General features: G+C 40.7%; 1 long non-coding RNA gene across 1 annotated transcript; it reads left to right on the forward strand.

The window, feature by feature from the left end:
• The first annotated feature begins 1284 nt into the window (after nt 1–1284).
• On the forward strand, nt 1285–1616 carry LOC124874358. The gene is made up of 2 exons (XR_007039780.1): nt 1285–1399; nt 1488–1616. It is a non-coding gene; the product is annotated as an uncharacterized LOC124874358 (long non-coding RNA).
• Nucleotides 1617–17214: the final 15598 nt, after the last annotated feature.

The following is a 17214-nucleotide window of genomic DNA, read 5'->3' on the forward strand; positions in this document are numbered from 1 at the left end:
AGCAGAAATATCAGAAGCTCTCTTTGTGAGGGGTACTTGCCAATATCCTTTTAATAAATCTAGTTTACTTACATACTGAGCATTTCCCACATTATCTACACAGTCCTCAATGCGAGGAAGTGGATATGAGTCAGTAACTGTAACAGAATTTACCTTGCGGTAATCGGTAATGAAACGTGGTGTGCCATCGGGTTTCATTTCATTACAGGGAGAACTCCAAGAACTCGAACTGTGTTTTGCAAATCCATTTTGCAACATGTACTCTGTCTCACTGTTCATTAGAGCTCTTTTAACAGGATTTATTCTATAAGGATGTTGCTTAATGGGTTTAGCATTAGCGACATCAATGTCATGTTCAAGTACTGTAGTGCGTGTCGGTATGTCATTGAATAGACATAGGAAACTGCTCATCAGTGATAAAATATCATCTTGCTGGCTTTCAGGCAAATGTGTAAGACTATTTAAAAACTCTTTCAACATTTCAGAATTGGGCAAACGAGGACTTTGGTGAAAACTGGAGCGAAGAGTTAAACCATCTTCACCCGATTCAGAGCTAACATCATCTGTCACAATTATGGCTGCACTGCCACTGGGTTTTATTTTACTCTGGTCCATATTTGGGTTAGTTGTTCGAATGTAGTACGGTTTTAGCATGTTTATGTGACACACTCTGGTTTTTCTCCTCCTTTCAGGAGTGTTTATCACATAGTCAGTGTCACTCAGTTGATCACTAACCTCATAAGGACCTGAGAACTTGGCATCAAGAGCAGATCCAGGGATAGGCAGTAATGCCAAAACTTTGTCGCCAACCTGAAAGTGACGAAGAACAGCAGAATGATCATAACGCCTTTTCATTGATTTCTGAGAGTCACAAAGGAACTCTTGTGCAATTGCACGGGAAGAATGCAAACGCTCACGAAACTTACAAACATAATCCAAAATGTTTTCCTGAGCGGAAGTGTCAGAGTTCAAAAGTTTCTCTTTCAGAATTTTTAGTGGACTGCGAAGAGTATGACCAAACACTAGTTCTGCAGGGCTAAATCTTAATGATTCCTGAGTGGATTCTCTAGCTGCAAACAGTACAAAAGGGATACCTTCATCCCAGCTTTTCTTATTCTCAAGGCAGTATTTCTTCAGCATAGACTTTAAAGTCTGATGCCAACGTTCTAAAGCTCCCTGAGATTGAGGATGATATGCACTAGAAACAGCATGTTTAATGTCTAGTTCTTTAAGAACCTGTCTAAAGAGTTTCGATTTGAAATGTGTACCTTGATCTGTCTGTACAGTTCTTGGAAGACCAAATGTAGAAAAGAATCTGGTCATGGCATTAATGATTGAACTAGCAGTGATTTTACGGAGAGGAATGGCTTCAGGGTAGCGAGTGGAAGCGCACATTAAGGTAAGTAAAAACTGATTACCAGATTTGGTTCGTGGTAAAGGACCCACACAATCCATAATGATGCGTTCAAATGGTTCTTTCACTGCAGGAATTGGATGGAGCGGAGCATTTGGTATGGTCTGGTTAGGCTTTCCAGCCATCTGACATATGTGGCAACTGCGGCAGAATTTAACCACATCTGTTTTTAATCCAGGCCAGTAAAAGTGTTTCAAAATCAGTTGGTATGTCTTTGAAACACCCAAGTGTCCTGACCATTTACTTTCATGTGCTAATGATAAAATATTCTTTCGATAACTGGAAGGAACCACAATCTGTAAAACTATGTTCCAATCAGCACCAGGAAGCAGAATAGGACACCATCTACGCATTAAAATTCCATCATCCAGAAAGAAAGATACACCTTCATCCTTGGCCGTATCAGGACCTACTACACCTTCAAAATAGGGTTTTAACGTTGGATCTGACCTCTGAGAAGTGCGCAGGTGAGCACGAGTGATTGGGAAAGCACTATCAGGGGTCTGTAATGCATCCCCACCAGTCATATCCGGAACTGCAGAAGCCTCTGTAACAGAGTCAGATTCTCCACCACCTGAGAACACTGACATAAACAAACTGTCAGACAAATCCACATCATCACTTTTAGCCTTTTTCTTACGTTTTTGTGCACGAGTTAGTACACCAGTTGGGTTCACTTTAGGTGATGACTTGTTATCTCTAGTTCCCAAGTTTTGTGGTACATCCAAAACCTCTAATGCAGGAGTTACCTTACCGCCAGCAATATCATTACCTAACAGTAATGCGACACCTTTGATAGGTAGTGCTGGGCAGACAGCAATAGGAAAAATTCCTGAGATTATTTTGGACTTTAAATGTACCAGATGTACAGGCCGAGGAACATAACCCACTTCTACGCCCTGTAGAATTGCACTATATCCACATGATGACTGTTCAGAAAACGGTAATGTGTCAGCTAAAATAATGGACTGAGAACCTCCAGTATCACGCAGAATGCGAATAGAACACTGATCTTCAGGCTGTCCAGTGAGTGAAACTAGTGCATCTGACAGAAAAGGGTTGAAGCAGGGATCAGGTGTGCAGTCAACGTCAGCTCTTACAATGTTTGGTTTTCTCTTAATGAGTCCTACACCTTTCGGTTGGGACTGAACAGAGGTTTGTGTTTTCCGTTTTAAAGCTAAACAGTTAGCAATGACATGCCCTGTTTTATGACAATAAAAACACTCTCTGTTTTTTTTCAATTGTATGGGCTTGACTGTGTCACACGTCTTAACAACAGAAGTTTTGTTCGGATTGGACTGAAAAATTATTTTGTGGGTAAGCACATACTCATCAGCAAGGACAGCAGCAGCAGACAAAGACTCTACTTTTTGTTCATTTAAATGCATGGAAATGCGTTCAGGCAAACAGGTCTTAAACTCCTCTAACAAAATTAGCTCTTTTAAGCTGAGAAAGTTTGAGACTTTACAAGAAGAACACCATCTGTCAAAAAGAGTTCCCTTTTCCCTAGCGAACTCAACATAAGTTTGACTGGGATTTTTCTTAAAAGACCTAAATTTTTGTCGGTAAGCCTCGGGGACAAGTTCATAGGCTTTTAAGATGGCAGCCTTTACCTTTTCAAAATCTAGGGTGTCTGCAAGAGGGAGAGTTGCAACAACCTCTTGAGCTTTTCCATACAGTTTGCATTGCAACAGAAGTGACCAGGCTTCAGGAGGCCACTGCAAAGCTTGTGCTATTTTTTCAAAAACTGAGAAGTAACAATCTACTTCCGCTTCTCGGAATTCAGGCACTAGAGCAACATACTTGGTAATATCGAAAGGTCTAATTTGAGATGAAGTAGTGGAATAACCAACAGAAGAGGAGTTTACTGCAAAAGCAGGAACATTAATTCTAGTCTGAGATTCAAGCTCTAACTGACGTATTTTTATGGCAGTGTCTGCTTCAATTTCCAACCTTTTCATTTCTAGTTGGAACTGCCTTTGCTGTGCCTTCTCTTGGGCCTCAAGGTGCAGTCTAGCGAGTCGGACTTTAATCCGAGCATCAGCCTTTGACCCAGCCGAACTACTGGCGTCAGAGAGAGAATTAAACCGAGGGAGTGTGTAAGGAGTCTTAATCCCCACACCCACCTCAGCATCCACATCTGGAGAGACTGCTGGAGGTTTTCCCAAAACCTTCTTACCACCTTCATCAGAAGAAAGGGCCTCGGACTGAGCTACAGCAGCAGAAGTCAAAGCAGGTTGAGCTACAGAACTCACAAATATCTCAGAACATACAAGAACTCCTAGTTCTACCAATTTCTCCACTACAAGATTCCTTAGTTCCTTCTTAAGGAGTTGTTTAGAATAATAAATGCAGAAATGTGCTGCAATTTGTGCCAAATCATCCTTTCGACATGACTCTATTAGTTCAAGAGAGGGACTTTCCAAAAACTGTTTTAAGTTAAACTGTGCCATACTAAAATTTTGCACAAGTGACAACAGGGGCCTACCAAGACCTTGTCACTTTCTGAACTGACAAAGCTAAAGTTTACACTTTCAATCACAGGATTCATTTAAAGAGATCCCGGACGAGCCCCCATTAAATGTTACGACCCCACTTGGTCTAGGGGTAGGGGGAAGTAAACATTCAAACCAGGTGTTGTTGGTTTTATGAAAGAAAGAGTAATTTATTTCTTTTTAGTTCAGTTTCCGTTATTTTTAACAAAACAAACAAAAGGAGGATACTTAACAAAGTACAAACCGTTTGAAAATAAAAAGGGGTAAAACCCAAAATACACAACCATAAATTTAACTAAAAATAATCCCCCAAAAGGAGGGACAAACTAATTCAACAGTTTCCTAAATCAAAAACGTCCCTGCTAACAAAAAGCAAACAAACAAATCAAGACAAAGCCCAATCAACTTTAAAGAGACTCCTTTGAGCCAAGATGGAGTCATCAAGCAGGTGAGCACACAAAAATAACCAAGCTTCCCAACGAGCAGGCATACAAAATACCCAAGCTTCCCAACAAGCAGGTAAGCATACAAAAATAACCAAGCTTCAAAATTTTACAACACCAAAATCAGAAGTGGCGAGCTGTTCTGTCCAAATACCAGCTGCCTTTAGTGGCAGGTGCAGAGAGTTTATATAATGTAGTCCCTTCTTGATTGGCGGCGAATTCAGAAGAACCAGGAAATGAATAGTCCAACATGAACTCCCGGAGACGTCCAGCAGGAGGAGTGCAGAGCACGCAGGGAGATCAGAGTCCGTCAGGAACAGCGAAGAAGAGGGTATCCAGCGAAGAAGAAATCCGATCCTATCAGAAACAGCTGTATCGATAGCATGGAGGAAAACGGTGCTTTTCAGTGACATCGGCTGGCCAGTCTGTTGATGATGGTACAAAACAAAAACACACATACGGCCACCAGCCGTAACAATTATATTTTCAAGTCTAGCTTCGTTCTCTACTTCACACACTAACATATGATGTCATTAAAATAAGAAAAAACAAACAATGAAAAAAACAAAAAAAACAAATGACAATTTAAATTCCATAACAATCCAGAAACATCTCCAAAGAGCATGTTCTGTGAGTATAAAATGTACAACTTTGATTAATGACACATTTCTGATATTTTTTCACAAAGTTAGATACCATTAAATCATTCTTAATCACATCTCCGGTGTATTTTGACAACACTTGCTGCAGTGATAATCCGCACGCTCTATGACATAGATAAAAAATGCAATGGTGACCGCACACAATGGACAGAGTGTTTTGAAGCTGATTATTATGATACAATATTTTTGAGGATCTGTCTTCTAAAAATGTTACGATACTTGATGGGTAGAACTCGAAATCCGGAGAGAATCCATGAGAGTCAAAAAAGCTGGCTTGACCATTCTCATCCAAAGTCAGAGCTAACCAGTGTTCTCCCGGCATGTGTGAAGGATGTGTGTTCACAATAAAGTAGGCCAGCCCTGGGAATTTGTCAGCTAGCAGCGGCAGCTGGTCGCACGTCCACACACCGCAAAACAAATCTCCCAGCAGATGATGCAGCAGGTTCTCAATTTCATGATTATTCATGTCTGATTAGATTAATAATAATCCACCAGCACACGCTTCTTTGAATCAATCTCTAAAATAGAGTCATAACAAGCGTAGATGATCAGCGTGGTGGTATGAGGCAACGGGTTTCTGAAACGCATTTCCAATCTTAAATTCCCACTGGAAACTGGAGATAGAGCATCTGTGTCCTCACCCGGGTTAAGATTAAATGTGAATAGAGAGTATCCTTGATTAAATTCCTGACGTGTTATACTCAGCAGAAGCTCTTTTAGATGTTGTCCTGTAGCCGTAAACAAGTTGTAATACTCTCTCACTGAATTACCTTGGTTAAAATTGGGCTGGAAGGCCTCAGCTGGAATTTGTCTACCATCCTTAGACAAATCTAAATATTCCATATCAAAATGATTAAAGTCAAATGGATTGAGATCGGGTGTTCCTGTAAAAGCGCCATGATCCAGTAATGCAATCACCACATACTTGGGAAAGACGCCTAAGAAAAGATTTTCTTTCGGTGCACACCCTAGAATTTTCAGGGATGGAATATGTTTTTACATTCACACGTGAAAGTGGATAGAGAGGACTTATTTTCATTAAAGCTGAAGCGTGCCCCAATCGAACGGCTGGAGAGACAGAAACTTTTTTGATGAAAAGAGAGGCTCCTAATATTCTAAGTTTGTAAGTGGAGTCTCTTGCTGCCATGAGACAAAAGGCATCGTTGGCTCTTGTAAGTTTAATTTTGAGGTCAACAGAGTTTAAAGGAAGTCTCTCGCAGAAAAATATGTCTGCATGCAGGGGGCCTAGGAGATATACCTCCCTGGAATTTTCCGTAAAGCCTGCTTTGCTGTTAAGACCTTGGTTAGGGCCGTTAGTTATAACAATAGAGTTCAGAGCCCTGGCTGTGTCTTTATAAAAAAGACCAGAGCTAAACTGGCTTTTTAAAGAATCCTCAGAAAAGTTTAACAATGTCTCAATCATGGCTCTATACGGATGGGTGGCGCTGGATTGTGAAATCAATCGTTCTCCGAGAGTGACATCACACTGACTGAAGATGGTGTTTAACGGGTAGTTGATGAGCCCTACAGGTGTATCATCCAGCAGGTTTGTTCCATCCTCGTTAGTAATTTTCCCTCTGAGATGCAACAGCGTATCATTGAGATCTAGATACTTTTCTCCGTCTCCCGGAATGAAAAACTCGATTGGGCCTCCATCGGTGGTTGCTGATAAAGGCTGGATCTCGGTGTAAATTTTATCTTCGATCGATAGCTGTGTCATCGGGGCAGAAAATAAGTCCAGCTCTGCCAGCGTGCACTCTGATGATTTGTTATGTAAAAGAGCCATTATTTAAATATATCAAAACTTGCGGAAGACTTCCGTCCTCTTCGTTTGTCAGCTCCGACTGATCTCCTTTTTCGTGCTTGCCATTGTTTTTTAACCATCCTTAAACGATCACCAGGGGGTCTTGTTCTCGGTCTTTTGGATAAAACCATAATTCCTGAACCTTCTTGACCTTCGGTGTGTGTAGAACCACTCATTTTACTCACAGCTCTACCTATGACATCAGAAGCTATATTTGATGCAGCCGTTTTAAGATGGAGTTTTGCAATAGCAAATCCTTTTTTAACCAGGGAGGATACGAAGCGGAATAATTTTGAAAATAATGATCCAATTCCGCGTCTGTACATTACCGGAGCCCCATAAAAACCTGGAAGATTACCGCCTGATTGACTTACATAGTAATTTACAAACCGATTCGGATCACGTCTCAGACTTAGCTGTGCTATGTTCTCTCTTGCCTGCTTGATGCAGTGTTGAAGGACCAGGGTAATATGAATGATAACCAATTGGTCTTAGATGTTATATACATCTCTGGGATAGTTTATACAAAAAACATTTATCTCAGGCTACGTTGTGATATCACCGGTCTGAAGTGTAGTCTTATGATGGTTTTCCGTAGACGAAATTTACAGTGTCAAAATAAGGTGAGATCTTGCCATGTAATCCATGCTACACATAGTAAATGCTCACAATTAACCCCATGAAAGTTATAACAAAAATATCCCTGTGTGTGGTGTGTGCAATGTTCTTATAATCAAGCTGAGAAACTGGAAAGGCCTGTATGGAGCCATGAATTATCTGTCTTATGTTTTCTCATGCAAAAGTATAAAACAATTATATCCAAGGAATGATGTATGATGATTCTATATTTTTGTATGTAATGAATAAAGGTTAGTTGATGATTATACCTTTCACATGTAATGAATAAAGTTAGTAGATTTTGATTAACAAATCAAAAGATGTATGATAGAAATGTGGTTAAGAACTGGAAAATGAGGAGATGTGATGATTTTGAAACAATGTTTTAAAAGCTGAAAGATGACATGTATAGAACTGTATAAGGTTAAAACGGAGCTAGGGGAGACTAGGGGAAGGACTGTAGCCGAGAGCCAGATGACTAAATCCCAGTATGAGTATACAACAACTTAGTTTCCTAATAAGGGCTTGACTGAGGAGGACTTCAAGCACTATAAAAGCAATGGAAAAAGAGGAAACAGGGTTGTATTCCTCGCAGAAGACCAGCAAACAAGATCGGAGGGATGCCACAGAGGAATCAGACCAGAGACACAGCCCAGCTGATCGACTGCATTTAACAGAGGATCAACCCGTTGCCTTTGAAGGACTGTGCCTCACAAATAGGAATCTGATTTCATCTGAAAGCTTTTTTATCCAGACAACAGAAGTGAACTTGATCGGTGAACAGCTGATTGCTCCAAGATTCAGGCATCTGGAAGTCCTGACTCAAACTCATTTGTGTCTCCGGTTTTCCCTCAACTCTTCAGCCCCTGGAAACCACTACCTTTGGGGACAAAGAACAACAACGATCCAGTTTAACCATCAAGGTTTGGAGCATCAGTACATGCCACTTAAAGGAAGAAAACTGAAAATTAAGTCATATTCCCTTCAAGAAACCACTCGTTGTCACCAGAAGAATTCTTCTCCATCAGGTTCATGGATGAGTCTCCATCTTCAAAAGCCTCTTTAAATCCACTAGTTTCAGCATCAGGGAAAGACAGGTTGAGTTGATTGATTCATTACTATTTTTGTGATAATTAATTGTATTGCTGAATTTAAGCTGTTACTGACTCCTGCCAAAGCGTTACTAATTAAAGTAAGCATATAAAATTCTAGTTCATTCGTGGACATTCAATTATTTGAGTCACTATACTGTTGGTTTTTCAGTGGTGGTAAAAAGTCTTGTTGCCTGGTTCTGAGATGTATTAGGAGATTTTTATTGGTTGCCTTAGCCAAAGTTTGACAAAACAACGCCCTTGAAGCTTGTTCCGAGCTACTAAAATTAACCTAGCCCATATACCACGTGCCAGTTGTAAATTAGGGAATGAGCAGCCGTGAACAAAAGTGACTGTCGAAGGTGTGGATGACTGCGAGAGGCTACTCGGTCACCCGGACCTCCAGTTGAAGAAGGGTGAGACTTTTGGATGTAGGCTGTCAGAGGCTAGGCGAGTCATTTCCCGACACCAGCTTAAACAGAACTTTCCGTAAACCTATTTAGTAAGACCTCTCAGGTTTAGGGAAGTCCGGACCCGTTGGATGGAGAGCTGGATTGAGCAATCCCTTTTAGAATTAAGGAAGTAGAAGGCAGGGATTGGCTCAGCGGACAAAGAAAACAGGAACATTTTGGTCCGATTTAATTTCTATATTGATATTTTCAATATGTCTTCTGGAAACTGGAAGGTAGTGGGCGGGGTTAAACGTCAGAGTAACCATATCACTGAAGTCGCCTTGTACTTTGATGGTCCGCAGTAAAGGTGCAAAAGTGTTGCCTACTATTTGCGGGCTGACCACGTCGCTGTAACAGTATAAGTGATAGAAACCGGCCTTCATATCTGCTGGAAAAGGAGCGAGTTTTGGTTCAGATACATGCATCCATTCCCCTGGTTTCATGCCCAGCATATAAGCTATAGGGTTGAAGAAGCGTATTTCACACGGACCGCTTGCTTGAAATATAAATCTCTTTTGAACTCTGTTGAATGCGGATATCCGAGTTTATTTCTTTGAAAAACATGTCCATTTCTGTCTCGAGCTGAATAAGGTTATAGTAGCCTCCTCTAATCCTTTGCGTATGGATCTCCACATTACCAATTTTCCTCCATTCAAAGTAGGCATCATGATCCCGTAAATTATGCCATGTATGAGGGTATGAAATCTCTGCTATTGCAGCCATCCATTGGCCTTCTAAATCAATATGTTGAGCTAAATTTACACGGAAACTTGAACTGGTATTATTTTTAAACACTTCCTTGTTAGCGTTAGAGGGAAGGGTAACGTAAAAGCCATCATCCGCTACCTGACGGTTCATGATGCTGTGTCAACTGTGAGGTTTAGTGCAAACCTTTCTATACGTTTCGAAGTTCATCAAACGTGATCCAACTGTTGAATTTCTCAGGCCAGTTTTTCCAGCTTACAAAAACCTATTTGACACCCTTTACCGTACGTCGTTTTAATATTTTTTCCACTTGATACATCTTGTCATTAAATATTTTTACTTTTTGAAGCTCCTCTGCGTAAAAGAAATCCTCGATAGGTTCTCCATCCAAATCTTTGAGTTTCTATACAGGAGGAGATCGGGGTATCCGCTCATACACTGTAAACACTTCATCCGTAAAACTCTGTTCGTATTTTTTGTCAAACACTCCACGGACCTTGGATATTCTGAAAAGATGCCCTTGTTTAAACGTTGTCACTGAGTCCTTGCAATATCTGTTGGAGTTGACATCATACATATTCTGAAACACTTGAAAGGCATTTTGTGAGGTCACTTCAATAGGGCTCATTTTAATGCTGGAGTGGTAGCTGTGGTTGTAGCTTCTGGTTAGGTTTTACAGGACATCGATGTACCGCCGGGTGTTGTTAGCTGTAAAATATCTCCACATCCTTGTTTTTAATGTGCGGTTAAATCTCTCGACCACAGAAGCTTTTGCTTCACTCGCTGTCGTGAAATCAAATCCTATCTGAAACTGCTGGCTAAGGATAAGCGTAAATACAGTAAGATTGTTATTCATGCTGGCGGTAATGGCACCCGGTTACGTCAATCGGAGGTCACCAAAGTTAGTGTTGCTTTGGTGTGTAAGTTTGCCAAGACAATGTCGGACTCCGTAATTTTCTCTGGTCCCCTCCCTGATCGGACCAGTGACGACATGTTTAGCCGCATGCTGTCATTCAACCGCTGGCTGTCTAGGTGGTGTCCAGAAAACAATGTGGGTTACATTGATAACTGGCGAAAATTTTTAGGGAAAACCTGGTCTGATCCGGTGAGACGGCATCCATCCCACTTTGGATGGAGCTGCTCCTCTATCTAGGAATCTGGCCAAATTTATTAGTTCTCCAAAACTCTGACAAGCCAGGATTCAGACCAGGAAGCAGAGTTGTAGTTTAACACTCCTCTCTGCAGCTTCTGTACTGCTACCCACCCATTACCCTATTAAGACAGTGTCTCGCCCACGGCCAAAATTGAATAGATTAAAAAATAATCTAAAAGGAGGAAATCAGGAAAATCTCATAAAAATAAACACATCTCAGACCAAAAAGGAAAATAAAACAATTAAATGTGGCTTACTGAACATAAGATCTCTCTCTTCAAAGACATTGCTAGTTAGTGACCTGATTTGTGACAATCAGATTGATTTACTTTGCCTCACAGAAACCTGGCTGCAGCAAGAGGATTATGTTACTATAAATGAGTCAACTCCTACTAATTATTTAAATTTTCACATTCCTCGAAAGACTGGGCGAGGAGGAGTAGCAACCATCTTTCAGTCTGATTTATTGATTAGTCCCAGACCAATCAATATCTACAACTCTTTTGAATATTTAATCCTTAGTTTTCCTCATCCAAATTGCAAAGCACTAAAACCTCTTCTGTTTGTTGTTTTGTACCGTCCACCAGGCCCTTACTCTCAATTTTTAGATCAGTTTTCAGACCTTTTATCTGATTTAGTGTTAAATACAGATACAGTTATTATAGTGGGGGATTTTAACATTCATGTAGACGCTGAAAGTGATAGCCTAAATATAGTGTTTAATGCTATGTTAGACTCAATTGGCTTTGATCAAAACATTAACAAACCTACCCACCTTTGTCTTCATTCTCTGGACCTTGGATTGTTGTATAAAAACAAACTTCGCCAAGCTAGAACAGTTTATTTCTCATCATTAATAGAAGAGAACAAGAATAGTCCTAGGTTTCTCTTTAGTACAGTTGCTAAACTTACACAGAGTCATAGCTCTGTTGAGCCATCCATTTCCTGAGTTCTTAGCAGCCATGACTTTATGGGATTCTTCTTAAATAAAATTGATTCTATTAAAAATAAAATCTTTGACATACTCCCGAAGATGATTACTTCATCCTCAGCAAGTGAGACAACATTGGAAATAACTGCAAAACGTGATTTGTGTTTGGAATGTTTTGATCCTGTGAAGCTTCCTGAGTTATCAGAAATATTAGCTTCATCTAAACCTTCAACTTGTATGTTAGACCCAATCCCAACCAAATTATTTAAGGAAGTGTTCCCTCTGATTACCAGCCCCATTTTAGATATGATTAATCTATTTTTAGTAAATGGATATGTACCACAGGCTTTTAAGTTAGCTGTAATTAAACCTTTACTTAAGAAATCTTCGCTTGATCGAGATGACTTGAAAAATTACAGACCTATATCCAATCTTCCATTCTTATCGAAATTCTTGAGAAAATTGTTGCTAATCAAATATGTGAGCATTTATAGAGCAATGACCTGTTTGAAGAGTTTCAGTCAGGTTTCAGAGCTCATCATAACACTGAAACAGCTCTGCTGAAAGTCACTAATGATATTCTTATGGCCTCAGATAATGAACTTGTCTGTTCTGGTTCTGTTAGATCTCAGTGCTGCATTTGATACAGTCGATCACAAAATTCTCTTAGAAAGGCTGGAATATGCTGTAGGGATCAGGGGAACAGCGCTAGGCTGGTTTAAATCTTATCTGTCTGACAGATTCCAGTTTGTTCATGTAAATGATAAATCATCTTTAAACTCCAGGGTTAATTGTGGAGTACCACAGGGCTCAGTACTTGGGCCAATTCTCTTTACTATATATATGTTTCCAATAGGTCAAATTATCAGGCAGCATGGGATACATTTTCACTGTTACGCTGATGATACTCCGCTTTACTTATCCATAAATCCTGATGAGCCCAACCAGTTAGATAGACTACAAGCATGTCTTGAAGATATAAAAACTTGGATGACGTGAAATTTTTTGCTTCTAAATTCAGACAAGACAGAAGTTGTCATCTTTGGACCGGAGTCTTTAAAAAAGAAACTGCTTAGTCAATCACTTAACCTGGATGACATTAAATTGACCTCTGATAATAAAGTAAAAAACCTTGGTGTTATTTTTGACCAGGACATGTCATTTAAATCCCATATTAAACAGGTTTCTAGGATTTCCTTCTTTCATCTCCGGAACATTGCCAAAATTAGAAATATCCTATCTAGGAGTGACGCTGAAAAACTAGTCCATGCATGTGTTACTTCAAGGCTGGACTATTGTAATTCGTTACTATCAGGATGTCCACAAAATGCAGTTAAAAGCCTTCAGCTGATTCAAAATGCTGCAGCAAGAGCTCTGATGAAAATTAAAAAGAGAGATCATATTTCTCCTATTTTAGCTTCCCTTCATTGGCTCCCTGTTAAGTCCAGAATAGAATTTAAAATTCTCCTCCTCACATATAAAGCCCTTAATGATCTAGCTACATTATACATCAGAGATCTGATTGTTCCATATGTTCCTAACAGAGCACTTCGTTCTCAGACTGCAGGTTTACTGGTGGTTCCTAGAGTCTCTAGAAGTAGAATGGGAGGCAGATCCTTTAGTTATCAGGCTCCTCTCCTGTGGAACCAGCTCCCAGCTTTAGTCCGTGAGGCAGATACCCTGTCTACTTTTAAGGCTAGGCTTAAAACTTTCCTTTTTGATAAAGCTTATAGTTAGAGTGGCTTAGTTTATCCTGAGCTATCTTCCTTATTTTTTACCTCTGTCTTCTTCCCTCCCTGTTGGTTGGAGTAAGGGGGAGTCAGGTTTAGCCTAAACCGGCTCAGTTATGGTTGAGGTGCAAACACACCCTCCATTTCTGCTACCTGTATGACCCCTTCTCTTTTCCAATGGTTATAATCAGTCTGACAGAGGGAGGTATCCCAATCATTGTGGTTTTTAGTATAACAATGACCATAAGTGGGACCCTTTGCGAGGTGCCTTGAGACGACATTGTTGTAAATAAGCGCCGTTTAACTAAATAATCTGAACTGAAACTATCTGTGTAGTTATGCTGCTATAGGCTTAGGCTGCTGGAGGACATAATGACCACTTTCATCCTCTTCGCTACATTCTCACGCTACTCTCTAATTCATCATTATTTGCTGTTATTTCAGCTTCTAACCTTGTTCTCTCTTTTCTCTTCCTAGAAGCTACATCTGGCCTGGCTCTGTGTCTGCCTGTGACACCTTTCTGGAGAGGGGAATCGTGCGAGCTTTTGCTGGCAACAACTTAATGCTCACCCTCTACCGATGATCCACATAGCCCTGTCTTTTAGTGTTTAACCCTTTCTCTCTCCTAGACATGGAAATTGACTGAGCTTTTAATGTAACTAATTATATGTGCTCTGTTTCAGACTCTAACCTTGAAAACTGGCTCAGAGTTTATCTGTTCTTTCTTTCTAGGTGAAACAACTAAAGGAGCTACATCCATTAACATTTACTTTTCCTTCCCATAGAAAGTACTTCTGGATCAGTGCTTCTATGTTCTTTTTGTGTCTCTGCTCTGTTCTCTCAAACCCCCAGTCGGTTGTGGAAGATGGCCGCTCACACTGAGCCTGGTTCTGCTGGAGGTTTCTTCCTGTTAAAAGGGAGTTTTTCTTCTCCGCTGTCGCTACATGCATGCTCAGTATGAGGGATTGCTGCAAAGTCAACACCAGTGACTGTCCACTGTCTCTACATGCTCATCTGGGAGGAGGGAATGCTGCAAGTCACTGACTGGATGCAATCTGCTGGGTTTCCTTAGATAGAAAAACATTTTATCCAATTTGAATAAAAAGCTAACTGTTCAATTGTTAGGATTACTTGGAGTGTATGTACCTGACTGTTGTGAAGTGCCTTGAGACAACATGTGTTGTGAATTGGCGCTATATAAATACAACTGAATTGAATTGAAATGTTCAGTACCGTGTTTCTCCATTAAAACCTTAAATTTCTTGTTAAAAAATTCTTTACCGGCATCAGTCTGAAGTTTTTTGGGGATCTGACTTTCTTTAAAAATTGATTCAATTGCCTTTACCACCTCCGCGGCTGTTTTTCTCTTCAAAACTCGTACATACGCCCTTTTTGAAAAGATGTCAATGACGGTTAATAAATAATTATAACCATCATTTTCCTTGGCCAGAACTTGCATGTCACAGAGATCAGCCTGGAACTGCCTCAATGGTCTGGTGACAAAAACTCTGTTTCTCAGGAACTTTATTCTTGCAGGTCTATGTAGAGTATAGGTATCTTCTCCTGATAAAAAATCTTTGACTTTTTCAACCGCAAACCTTCTTTCCCATTTCAACTTGCATAACCCTCCTCAGCCTATCTATATCCCCAAAACGTCCCGGATTTGAAGGGCTATAATATACTTTCTTCATCAACCGTCTTCCTGCCATCTCTGCCTTATGCTCACTCTGACGATTACTTGTTAAATAATGAGAAAAAAACACACCGGAGGGTAGACTTATCCCTTTTTTTACTTTTGCCTTTAATAGTAAAAAGAAAAAAAAAAAGAAGAAGAATCAGATAATGCAGATTAATTCAAACACTACAAGCTTTTAAACAACACTTTAATTATATTTAATAGTAAAAAGAAAAAAATAAGAAAAATCAGATAATACAGATTAATTAAAGTAATGGAATACTAAAAATGATACAACAAGTCATCAAACATGTGGGATCAGTTTGTCAGTCCGTAGCACTCTGAAACAGAATTAAGTTATTTGAGGTGTTTCTCTTCGGCCATGCGATCATAAATGTGCACTATTGCACTGTGGATGCCTTGTACCGATTTCAGTTCATATAAAACCGTCTCTGCAATCGTTTTCACTCTGAAGTCATCCGCTTGTATGCGTCGAAGTATCAGAAGATTCTGAATAGCAGGAACGAGTTTGGGGGTTACGCGTCGTCGCACAATGTGTTGAAAGTTGACTTGGTAATAATCCTCCCCCAATACCTCCAGGCATTGGTGCTGACGCTGGCTCGGGTGGTTCGTTATGCACCCATAGCAGGTTTCTCTGAGATAGTTCAAAGAGGTTATGTTGAATAAATGAAGTATCGCTGTTTTCACCGTATTGATGAGGGCAGTTGAGAACCAACCGTCAATTTCATCCCCCTGGTTACTCTCATCCTCCGCTGAAGGCTGAGGGTCCTGCATCGGTTCCAAGGTCTGTGTAGGGGCTTCGGTAGAGGGTGAGTAGCTGGTAGCTACCTCATCCTCCACGGCCACCTGCTTGTCTTCAGGCAGGACATTTGCGTCTACAGACTCAGCCATGAATAGTGGCGATGGTGAGTAGAGGTCTGGAGAAGGCGGTTGATACATTTTCATGTTGTATCCTGTAGATGATGCAGGACTGAAGTGGGTCTCAGAGAATGAGGACGTTGAGGTGGATGGTGAGAAGAGGTCCGGGGAAGGCGGATGATATGGTCCAATGTTGAAGCTTTCATCATGCTCAGGAGAGAAGTGGATCTCTGCTCGGTGGTTGTAGAGAATCCCTGTATGGTGTTGCCTCACTCGTTCTCAGGATTCGGTTCTTAGTGTCTGTGAGCTTGCTGTTATCCCCCCGTATATATCAAAGGAAGGGGGCGGATCCTCAGAAGAGGGTTTGTTTTAGACGTAAAACAGAAAACGTCAGTGTTTTTGTCACTGATATGACATCGATCCAACTGCGTGAGTTGTGGAAAAAGTTGGAAAGACGCTGTCCAATTTCACTCATCTTCTCCGCCCAAACTTCAAACGGCAGAGCCAGCATTGTCTTGAATATGCTGCAGGCCTGATTGAAAGCCTCCAGCACAAACAGATCTGAGGTGTTCATCCGGTTGTTCTTGCGTCTGCTTGCCCGCAAAGACCAGCGACCATTTTCTGTGGTTTTTGACCCCCACACTGCGCTAAAGAGAGGTTCTCTCTCAGCTATTTCAACATCGGATGGCATATGAAACATTCTCGCCCGTTTTCCATGTCGAGGAGACAGTTCATTTTCTTCTTCTTCATCATCCCTCTCCTGCATCGAGACTGTTTCAGGGCTATCATTAAGGTGCGGTATTGCAAGCCTTAACACAGCCCAGTCGCTGAGGGTGAAAGTACACAGAGCCAATGATCCATTAAATACCTCGTCTTGATCCAATTGATACAGGCAAAGCTCGCCTATTTCATACATGAAAATATAACCCCATCTACCACTCAGGCCATATGGCTCCAAAGACCATTCTTCCTGCAGAGTGTCGAACAGGGGTCTTTGTACCTTGCAAATGTAGTATGTTGATTTCTTAGGAGCATTCAATTCATGGGATGAATGCTGGTAGACGGTCACTGGGGTTTCGCACAGAACTGACGTACCTCTTGGCCGACCCGAGGTCTGATTTTCAACTGTGGTTGTTGAAGTTGATGTTGGATCCTCATCATC

This window comes from Girardinichthys multiradiatus, chromosome 1 (genome assembly GCF_021462225.1).
Source record: "Girardinichthys multiradiatus isolate DD_20200921_A chromosome 1, DD_fGirMul_XY1, whole genome shotgun sequence".
In the NCBI taxonomy this organism is placed as follows: Eukaryota; Metazoa; Chordata; class Actinopteri; order Cyprinodontiformes; family Goodeidae; genus Girardinichthys; species Girardinichthys multiradiatus.